Here is a 9,119-nt window from a genome sequence, read left to right on the forward strand (position 1 = left end):
ACAATCTAATGTGTAGCTAATTGTTCTGGCATTCTCTCAGGGATAAACGAAACTTACAAATCTATGGTTTCTTAAGTCATGCATAATCAATTGCCGAAAAAGTAATTGCATGCTATTCATTGTTACAGTGTTGTAAAGGCCTTTTTTTATATAGTCAAGGCAATTACAAAGTCTGGAATGAATGATCAAAAGTATTATGGATACTCGAAGCTCTGTGTGTGTGTAACCAAAGATGGTTGAAACCAACCGAGGCTTAACCTCAAATGCAACGGAAGACTTGGGTTTTCTAAGAAGACATGGGGTGCCCTGGCATTGACAGGCCAGGCTGGGACACCCCATCTGAAGATAAGTAGAATGTGCCATGAATGCACCTCCCGGGGAAGCCCTTCCTGGTACTTGCTTAAGATTCCCAGTGAGCTAAGAGCAGCCCAGTGTCCAGGAATCCACAAGACTCTGACGTAACCTTTGACCCAAGCATTTAAATGAGACAACCAGGGGTCCCAGGACTGTCTGTGAAGAGAAAGGCAACTAGCACCGCCACGTGATGAAACCAGAGAGTGAAATCAGAGAATGGAGAGGCCTGAAGAGGAGATGACACCAAAGGGTCATCCCCTCAGCTCCTCTGGGATGGAGTTAGCTCAAGGGGAGGCACACACAAGGTCCCCTGAGTGACCACGAGTGATATCCAAGGGGGCAAGCACAGGCTCTTTAACTGGCCTGAACTCAGCTATCCTTCCCTCAACCCTTCCTCCTGGACTCGCAGCAGTCCTCTTCGGAACAGTAAAAGTTTAACGTGAGCAGCCACCTGTGGCTGAGAGGGCAGGGCAGGCCTTACCTGGAAGTGGGATTTGGACTGCACGTTTATTATTATTATCTTTGGCTGCATCGGGTCTTTAGTTGTGGCGCACGGGCCCTTCTTTGTGGAGCACGGGCGTCTCTCTAGTTGTGGCGTGCAGGTTTTTTTTTTTTATTCTCTCTCTAGTTGTGGCGCGCAGTCTCCAGAGTGCGTGGGCTCTGTAGTTGGTGGCACGCACGGGCTTAGTTGCCCCGCGGCATGTGGGATCTTAGTTCCCTGACCAGGGATCAAATTGGCGTCCCCTGCACTGTAAAGCGGATTCTTTACCACCGGACCAGCAGGGAAGTCCCTGGACTGCACATTGATGAAAAGATGGAGCGGGTAGGGAACGAGGATTGGCAGGTCAGTGTGGAACCCGATTCATCAGGAGAGGGAAGTTCCTGGAAAGGGAATTAGGCCAGAAAGTTGAGTTGGGGACCAACAGCAGAGGCCTTGAATGTCGTCGGGCTGAAGCTTTCAGATGTTTCACCAGGAAGCCGTGGAATGCTTCTGATGTGGGACTCGACATGCACAGGCCTGTATGAAGCCAAGACAAATCTGACAGTGAGCTGTGGAACAGACTGGGCAAGAGAGACTGGAGACAGGGAGGTCTGACCTAGGCTACGGTCATGGTCAAAGCCCAAAGTGAGATGTGCATGGGCCAAGCTGAAAAAGGAAAGGAAAAGACAGAGATTCTGGTGACCAATCCAATGAACTTGGGAGTGAAAAATACAGAGAAGTTGACAATTTAAAAAGACCCTCTGTTCAAAACCTGTATTATGCTCGTTTACAGACAGCTGTGCCCTAGGAAAGAGAGAGGGCTTTCCAACTCTTTTATGTGGGTCACACTCTCCCAGGAAAATGGAGAGTTTCTTTCAAAAGAAGTAACTCCCCCCCACCAGTGCACATGTATTATTTTTTCCTGCCAAAAGAATCCCGGCTATCTTCTTGGTTCTGGGTATCTTATTTATAATTTTTATCTCAAAGGCCTTCTAGCTCTTTATCCACTTCCTGCGGGAGCCAGAGTGGGAAGTGGATCAGGGAGACAAACTTCTCCCTTGATCTCATTGAATCACCAGAGTCCCAGCAGGAGAGAGATGGCAACAAAGTTACAGCCTCGTTCCCAGAGAGAACATAATAAATGCACGATGTGTAGAGACTTTTACAGAGATGTGGACAAGATGAAAGGAAACCAACCAAGATGGTAGAGCACCTCCGGGATAGTAACGTGGAGAGCCATCAGCACGGTCAGCTTGAAGGGACCGGGAGAGGAAGTGGTTACGAGAACCCAGAGAGGCCCGTAGCTGAAGGATGGGGTCGCTGGAAAGCTGCTGTGGCCTTCAGTGTAGGAACCAGACACACAGCTGCCAGCCCAACCCCACTGGCAAGGCGCTAGAACAATCAACGCCCTGCAGGCTCTTTCCTCCTGCCCTCCTATTTCCTGCTGGTGTCTACTATGGGCTGAAGTCAGCCAGAACCCAGAAGGGGAGGGAGCTCCAGGAACAGTTCACACAGGTCGGCGCCTGGGGACAGAGCAAGGTGGAGGAGAAAGGGGTGCAGATCTGGAGGGACGAACGGAATATTCAGCAAGTTAATACTGACATACAAAACAAAGCAACACAGTAGAAACTGGCCTATCTTTTACGGAGCACAAACTATGGACCCAGCTTGAGGAAATGATGGAAAGCCAAGGCTTTACTTGGTGAGTGAAGGTGTCTTTCTCTTTGGAAGCTGGTCTGCAGGGAGAGATGAGCTGAGGCCCCAAGAAGCAGGCACCCAAGAGCACGTGGAGACAGGACGGAATGAGGGACACTGCAAATCCCTTTTCAGGGTCCTGGTTTCAGTTTTCTGAGAGGACTGGTGGCCTGTTTTCATGAAAGTCCCTTAATTCCGTAGAAAAAATTCCCCTTTTACAAAGAACAGCTTGAGGAAGTTTCTGTGTGTTACAACCAAAGAACTTGAGGTCCGCTTCATCTGAAACAAAGGAACCTTGAGCACACGACTTCATTTAATCCACGTAACAGCCCTGATGGGAGGTAGGTCCCCTTATCTCCATTCTATTTTATTTTATTTTTATTATTATTACTTTTTTGGCCACGCGGCTTGCGGGATCTTAGTTCCCAGACCAGGGACTGAACCCAGGCCCCCGGCAGTGAAAGCGCGGAGTCCTAACCACTGGACCGCCAGGGAAGTCCTCCCTTATCCCCATTTTAAAGATGAGGCTATTCAAGGTCTGAGTCAGATCAGGCAATCTTTGTCTAGGTGTCTGGGACTCACACACTCGGGTCTGCCTCCAACGCTCTGGAATTTTCAAGGACTCCGCAAGCTGGCAAGCCGGGCCAAAAGCAATTTCCAAAACCAGAAGGGAACTCCACGTTTGCCCAAGGCACCCCGTGGGGACGCTAGCCTCTCCTGTCAGTTTGCCAGCTAAAGCAACTGGAATGCTGGGAGGAGCCAGCAGGCACGGCCACCCAGCTCCTAAATGTTTGAAAGGGACCAACCTTGGACTTGGAAAACTGCCGCTGAGTTTTTTTTCAAGTACTCCTGGGAAAGCAGTGTATTTGCAAATGCCGTAATTCCTCAGCTAAATACCAAGGATGGGGTTGACTGCATGTGGGAACATCCCCGCATCCCCCAATTCCAGACCCCCCAGCCCCAGAGGTAGACCGAGTTGTTGGAGGAAGGCGGCCTGCTCACTCCGGCCCCCAGGAGCCTGGGGTGGGGCTCTCTCAGCCCCCCATCTCATCCCACCCCCAGGCCTACTCCCTGTCAGCTGCCCTGCCTCAGAGCCGGAAGGTGAAGTGAGGTAATGTCTCCACAGACCAGCGGTGGCCAGGAGATGAAAAGAATCTCAGAAACACTGTGTTAAATTTAAAGCAGACCCACCTGCCTTAGCCAGGCTGCATTTTCACTCAGAATAACCAGTTTGTTTTTCTTGGACATTCCAGGAACTAACTGGCCACCCCGTGTAAAACCCCAACAGGAATGTTAGGGGGGCCCCTTGCAACTCAAACATTTGCTGCCTCGTTCTCCCTCAGGCCAGGGACTCCTGCCTCAGGAGGGGTCGGGCCTCTTTGGGGGTCACTTGAGGGCTCTCCCTTTGCTCCCTGTGGCTCCTTTATCCCCGAGAGCCTGACTTGGTGCCCAGAGCTGTGGGGAAAGGTCGTCAAATGGGTAATAGTAGCACCTGGTCCGTTCATCCAGTGCTCTCTCCGTGCTCTGCTAAAGTGTCCAGTCCTTAACCACATCCCAGGAAGGTGTGTCGAAAGTGTTTACTGCTCCCATTTTACAGATGGTAAAGCTGAGGCTCGAGGAGTTTACCTAACTTCTCCCAGGTCACCCAGCTGGGACTGAAGCCCCCCCAGCGCTGGTCCGAAGCCCAGGTTCCTCTTACTGCCCATCTGGTCATCCCACTCCTCCCCCGGCCTGGGGGGCTTCAGGGGCTCGGCTTAAAGGCGGTGTCCTTGTTGGTTATATTGTTGTGAAGGGAGTGCCCTGGGGACACCTGGGTGACAGCTGGTGAGAGGCGGTGCTGTAATCACAAGCCCCGCCTTCTGGTTTTGACACCCTCACTTTGGATTGGGTTGGCTTGGGGCCTTCCAGCCCCTGGGGGTTTTGCTGCTTCCGGGATCTGTTGAACCCCTGGCTCCCAGCAGGGCTAAGAGGCCCACGTGGTGAAACGGGCATGGGCAGGGCCCGGCCTCTCTCCAGCCTCAGCTTCCTCTCTGTAAAATGGTAATTGGGGATGGAGAGGGGGATGGGCACGGGGCTCAGATGTCTCAGGCCTCTGTTTGCCAGGCAAACAGATTCCTGCAGCTAGGCAGGGCCAGCAGGGGGAAAGCGGGTGCCTCTGGTGGGTTGGGGAGCCTGGAGCTGAGGCCTGACAGGCGGACAGTGATAAGAGCCTTCTGAGGGCGGCCGGCTCAGGGGACAATGGGCTTAGTGTGGGAGGCCTGGGCTGTTGCTTTCCCTCTCTGCTCCCAAGAGAGGTTTCCATGGCACCCAGACCGGACTTGGACACAAGTGTCAATGGAGACATTGTGTGGGAGTCCTTGACGCCCAGCCCCTCTCTGGGGGGTGGGAATGGTGGGGAGAACCCGCCCTAGGCCTGCAAATGGCCCCTAGCGCCATGCGGAGGGACAGTCTGTCCCACCCAGGAAAATGGGGAAGATGTTGGGGGTTTTCCTGGGAGGGGCCTGTGTGAGGTCTCCATTGAGGCCTGCTCATCCCGGGAGGGGGGCAGCCAGGTGACACATATCCTTCTTGTGCATTTTTCCCAAACCTAAGCTAATAAATGAACTCTCCCTTCTACTGACTCATCTGTAGGAATGATAAATTTTGGTGCCAAGTTTGGAAAAACGGGAGGCATTTCACAAGTTACCAAGCCATGAGGACATGCCACTCACTTTTTTTTTTTTTTAAAGAAAGAAGCATTGTAGCTAGTTAACCTAGTTAAGCCTTAGTACAAGGCAGCTAATGGCAAATGCTATCATTAATGTACAAACAAAATGCTGCGACAGTGGCCTGGGGGTTCTAGGAAGGGTTTGTAGAAGAGCTGGTATAGGAGCCGGGCCTCAGCAGGTACAGTCAGTAGGAGCAAAGGTGAAGAGGTGGGAATGTTTAGGGAATCTCGGGGCATGGGAGTGAGTAATGGAATATGGCCTGCCGTTTCAGTAAACAAAGGATGTCGCAGTCATCAGCCATTGCAGCCACCACTGGTGAGCTGGTGAGCCCTGAGGGAACTCAGGAAAGAAAAGAGTACCTGCCATGTAGCAGCCATCAGACTGCAGCCACTCCCCACTGCGAGCCCTGAGGAAACTCAGGATGCGAAAACACAGGATACTGGCCACAGATAGCTGAGGTGCAAATCAAAAGAATGATTTAGGTGAGCCCAGATTCTTGCATCTTTCCATACATAGAAAAGCAGGAAATTCCTTAACTGAGATATTTAGTTTTCTTAACAGTAATCTTTTCTTCCTACTACCTGCCCTTTGTTGCAGAACTGCTATATATCCTAGCTCCCCACCTAGTCTCCTCAGAGCAGTTCTCTCAGGGTTACTTGAAGTCCGGGCTTGAAGTCCTAAAAATTCCCACCAAATAAAACAGAACTCTCAACTTTTAGGTTGTGCATATATTTTTTTAGTCGACAGGCACGTGGTACCAGGTAATGGGAGATGAGGTTCCCACAGATCACATGACCCTGGATTGGGCTCACGAATCTAGACTTTGTTGGGCAGGTTGGGGAGACACTATTTAATTAAAATGAGTCTTCACAGAAATAAACCCATGCACCTGTGGTCAATTAATCTACGACAAAGGAGGCAAGACTATACAATGGAGGAAAGACAGTCTCTTCAATAAATGGTGCTGGGAAAACTGGACAGCTACATGTAAAAAAATGAACTTAGAACATTTTTAACATCATACATAAAAATAAACTCAAAATGGATTAAAGACCTAAATGTAAGACCAGATACTATAAAACTCTTAGAGGAAATCATAGGCAGAGCACACTTTGACATAAATCGCAGCAGTATCTTTTTTGAGCTGTCTTCTAGCATAATGGAAATAAAAACAAAAATAAACAAATGGGACCTAATTAAACTCAAAAGCTTTTGCACAGCAAAGGAAACCAGCAACAAAATGAAAAGACAACCCACAAAATGGGAGAAAATATTTGCAAACGATGTGACTGACAAGAGATTAGTCTCCAAAATTTACAAACAGCTCATGCGGCTCAATATCAAAAAACCCCCAAACAACCCAATCAAAAAATGGGTAGAAGGCCTAAACAGACATTTCTCCAAAGAAGACATACAGATGGCCAAGAGGCACATGAAAGGATGCTCAACATAACTAATTACTAGAGAAATACAAATTAAAACTACAGTGAGGTATCACCTCACACTGGTCAGAAAGGCCATCATCAAAAAATCTACAAACAATAAATGCTGGAGAAGATGTGGAGAAAAGGGAACCCTCTTGCACTGTTGGTGGGAATGTAAATTGGTGCAGCCACTATGGAGAACAGTATGGAGGTTCGTTAAAATCTAAAAACAGAGGGACTTCCCTGTTGGTGAGTAATACTTCACACTCCCAATTCACGGGACCCAGGTTCGATCCCTGGTCGGGGAACTAGATCGCACGTGCATGCCACAACTAAGAGTCCACATGCGCAGCTCAGAAGTCCGCATGCCGCAGTGAAGATCCTGCATGCCACAACTAAGACCCGGCTCAGCCAAAATAAATAATAAGTAAATAAATATTAAAAAAAACCAAAAACTAAAAATAGAGCTATCATATGATCCAGCAATCCCACTCCTGGTCATATATCGGGAGAAAACCATTGTTCGAAAGGATACGTGCAATCCAATGTTCATTGCAGCACTGTTTACAATAGCCAAGACATAGAAGCAACCTAAATGTCCATTAACAGATGAATGGATAAAGAACACGTCGTACATATTTACAGTGGAATATTACTCAGCCATTAAAAAGAATGAAATAACGCCATTTGCAGCAACATGGATGGACCTGGAGATTAGCATACTAAGTGAAGTAAGTCAGACAGAGAATGACAAATGTCATACGATATTGCTTATACGTGGAACCTAAAAAAATGATATAAATTAACTTATTTACAAAACAGAAACAGACTCACAAACTTAGAGAATGAACTTGTTAGCACAAATTCACGTGCCTGATACACAGTGAGGCCAAACAAGCCAAAACATCGGAGTCTGGAACTGAGAAAGGTTTATTGCAGGGCCATGCAAGGAGATGGGTAGCTCATGCTCTAAAATCCCCGAGCTCCCTGAAGGGTTTTGGCAAAGCATTTAGTATTTTTTTTTTGTACTTGATATTTACTTTTATTCTGATTGTATAAGCATTGATATTCTTTTTTTTTTTTTCAAAAAATATGGAACGCTTCACGAATTTGCGTGTCATCCTTGTGCAGGGGCCATGCTAACCTTCTCTGTATCATTCCGATTTTAGTATATGTGCTGCTGAAGTGAGCACTGGCAAAGCATTTTTAAAAGCCAGGTTTGGGGCGGCAGGTTGCAGGGTATGTGATCAGCTCGTGCACAATTCTCTGATTGGCTGATGGTGAGGTAACAGGGTGGTGTCACAGGGGTTAACATTATCAACCTATAGGCTCCAGGAGGCCTGGGGCTCCGAGCTCACGGCCAACAAGTAGTTAACATCTTCCATTTGGTAAGGGGTTTTCACATCTGTAAAACAACTCAGGAAATGTGCATCAAATACTGTCATCTATGTTCTTCAGAGAGGAGCTAAAGCAGAGGATATGGGGGAAGGCCTGTCACTGGAAGACCCCATAAGGTCCATCTTGGTTACAAACTTATGATTACCAGGGCAGGGAAGGGTGTGTGTGGCGGGGAGGGATAGATTGGGAGTTTGGCATTGACATGTACACACGGCTATATTTAAAATAGGGAACCAACAAGGACCGACTGTATAGCACAGGGAACTCTACTCAATACTCTGTAATAACCTAAATGGGAAAAGAGTTTGAAAAAGAATAGATCCATGTATATGTATAACTGCATCAGTTTTCTGTACACCTGAAGCTAACACATTTCTTTTTTATCTTTTTTGGCTACGTGGCATGCAGGATCTTAGTTTCCTGACCAGGGATTGAAACCACGTCCCCTGCAGTGGAAGCATGGAGTCTTAACCACTGGACTGACCGTCAGGGAAGTCCCCTAACACAACATTTCTAATCAACTATGCTCCAATATAAAATTAAAAAAATTTTTTTAAATGGGGCTTCTGAAAGCCCACTCTGCTAAAGAGCTCTGATCAGGAACAATGCTCTCACATAACTGCCATGAAATGGCTAATTGTGAAAGCAGTCATCAATCCCATTTTCCCCAGTAAAATGTCCATCCCATATGAACCCATGCCCTGCTGTACCACCTCCACAGCACTGGTGAGTGCTGTTGGGTGAAGTGTAGAGGGTGGATTTGTAACAGGGAAGAGACAAATCTGACCCCATATTGGATCTGTTTCTTATAGGTTAACATTTGCTTTTCGTTGCTTTTCTTATTATAATCATACATAATGGCCTGCCACAAAGAACCCTGCCCCTCTGCCTGAATGTTAAACTAAAGGGCCTTTGTTCAGCTCACAGGAAGGCATTCTGACCCTGCCCACGTGTGAATGGCTGCAGGAAAGAAGAAATTAACACATCCCCTCCCCCATGCAGGCCATGCGAGATGCTTTGTAAGACTGATGGCCGTTTTACTTTACTTCCTCACCTCCC

The 9,119-nt window shown here is 47.9% G+C and overlaps 1 non-coding gene across 1 annotated transcript; it reads right to left on the minus strand.

Annotated features, from left to right (window-relative positions):
- Positions 1 to 7,748: 7,748 nt before the first annotated feature.
- On the minus strand, positions 7,749 to 7,855 carry LOC115804163 (U6 spliceosomal RNA). The gene has a single exon (XR_004025015.1). It is a non-coding gene; the product is annotated as a U6 spliceosomal RNA (small nuclear RNA).
- Positions 7,856 to 9,119: the final 1,264 nt, after the last annotated feature.

This window comes from Delphinapterus leucas, chromosome 13, assembly GCF_059928025.1.
Source record: "Delphinapterus leucas isolate spDelLeu-1000000601 "Yukka" chromosome 13, BTC_Dleu_Yukka2, whole genome shotgun sequence".
In the NCBI taxonomy this organism is placed as follows: Eukaryota; Metazoa; Chordata; class Mammalia; order Artiodactyla; family Monodontidae; genus Delphinapterus; species Delphinapterus leucas.